This window comes from Nothobranchius furzeri, unplaced genomic scaffold, assembly GCF_043380555.1.
Source record: "Nothobranchius furzeri strain GRZ-AD unplaced genomic scaffold, NfurGRZ-RIMD1 Scf101, whole genome shotgun sequence".
Classification (NCBI taxonomy): Eukaryota; Metazoa; Chordata; class Actinopteri; order Cyprinodontiformes; family Nothobranchiidae; genus Nothobranchius; species Nothobranchius furzeri.
The window spans coordinates 571-2,500 of NW_027223117.1; the positions used below are offsets into that span (position 1 = coordinate 571).

Genomic DNA, 1,930 nt, shown 5'->3' on the forward strand with positions numbered 1-1,930 from the left:
GATCGGCCCCGCCGGGGTCGGCCACGGCCCTGGCGGAGCGCCGAGAAGACGATCAAACTTGACTATCTAGAGGAAGTAAAAGTCGTAACAAGGTTTCCGTAGGTGAACCTGCGGAAGGATCATTACCGGTTTCGTCCCAAGTCTGGTGGCCGCAAACACGCTCCAAGCCCCGGGAGGACGGGCTGGTGGAGGGGCGTCGGAGCGGCGGGCCAACCCCACCGGCGACGGTGCGCGTCCGGGAGAGGGACCGGGAGGCGTCACGGCCTCCCCCTCTCTCCCGAGGCGACTCTGCGCGTCGGTGAGGACCTGGTACCCGTCGCTGCGCTCCGCCCCTCCACCTATCACCACCCGCCCTCCCGAGGCTCCAAGGGCGGCAGGGTGCCGCCGGGCTTCCGCCGTGCCCCGTACGCCCTCGACCTGCTCGGCCTTCGGGCCGGGGAGGCTGGGATGCGGGACACAACGGCGCGGTCGTCCCGACCCCCCTGCCGTCTGTCCGAAAGCGCCGGAGGCACGCCGAGCCGACCCGACTCCGTGCGCCCGTAGCTCGCCGAACCCCCGTTACCCTGTGCGCCCCGTCGGTCCGAAACTGCACCGCACCTATATAGCGACCCCCACCCTAGACAGGGGGGGTCGTGGTGACGGGGCTGCGGACGGCCGGCGGGACCGGGGTTACGGCTGGGAAGGGAGGTGCGGGACGCGGAGAGGCCCGGCGTGTGCCTCGCGCCGAGCCAAACTCCGTGCGCCCGTAGCTCGCCGAACCCCCCGTTACCCTGTGCGCCCCGTCGGTCCGAAGCTGCCCAGCACCTATATAGCGACCCCCACCCTAGACAGGGGGGGTCGTGGTGACCGGGCTGTGGACGGCCGGCGGGACCGGGGTTACGGGGGGGGGGAAGGGAGGTGCGGGACGCGGAGAGGCCCGGCGCGTGCTCCGAGCCAAACTCCGTACGCCCGTAGCTCGCTGCCCCCCGTTACACTGTGCGCCCCGTCGGTCCGAAGCTGCCCAGCACCTATATAGCGACCCCCACCCTAGACAGGGGGGGTCGTGGTGACCGGGTTGTGGACGGCCGGCGGGACCGGGGTTACGGGGGACGGAGGTGCGGGACGCGGAAGAGGCCCGGTGCGCTCCTCCGACGCCCTAGGACCCTCGAACCTCCTAGTCCGGGCCCGGCTTCCCCGCCGACAGGTGCGTTCCCTTCCCCCGGCTCTCTCTCCTTTCCTCCGTCAGCGCGACGTCCCGTCGGGGTTCGACCCGAGGGCTGACGGGCCGCAGGCCCGGCGGGCGGCGCGTGGAGGAATCACCAAGGGGAGAGGGTCCTCGTGTGGGGACGGGTGCTCGCCACGTCGACGGACCGAACGGACCGCGGCCCGACCCTCGGAACACACTGACCAGCACGGCGCGTCGGCCTCGCCCTGGCCGCGTGCCGTGTGCCGCTCGGGTACCCCGCAAGGGGTTCAAAGCCTCCCCGGAGCGCCCGGGCGGTCTACTCTGTAAACCCCAGGTTCTCTGATCCAGTCGACCCACAAACAAAAAAACTGGACAACTCTTAGCGGTGGATCACTCGGCTCGTGCGTCGATGAAGAACGCAGCTAGCTGCGAGAACTAATGTGAATTGCAGGACACATTGATCATCGACACTTCGAACGCACCTTGCGGCCCCGGGTTCCTCCCGGGGCTACGCCTGTCTGAGGGTCGCTTTCCAAATCAATCGGGAGAGGCCTCCTCTCCCGCGGTTGGGGCTGTCGCAGGCCTCGGTCGACTCACGCCGACCAGGGCCTTCGTCCCCCTAAGTGCAGACTGCTGGATGCCCGTCGCGACGGACCCACCTCGGGCCCGGCGCTGCCGCCGTCCTCCGGTTCTCCCGACACAGCCGTCGTCCCTCCTCCGTTTCCCCACCTCCGACGCTCCTCCGCGGGCGCCGGTGGACCGGGG

At 70.1% G+C, this 1,930-nt stretch overlaps 1 non-coding gene across 1 annotated transcript; it reads left to right on the plus strand.

Annotated features, from left to right (window-relative positions):
* Positions 1-1,539: 1,539 nt before the first annotated feature.
* Positions 1,540-1,693, plus strand: LOC139065207 (5.8S ribosomal RNA). Its single transcript, XR_011518192.1, has one exon. It is a non-coding gene; the product is annotated as a 5.8S ribosomal RNA (ribosomal RNA).
* Positions 1,694-1,930: the final 237 nt, after the last annotated feature.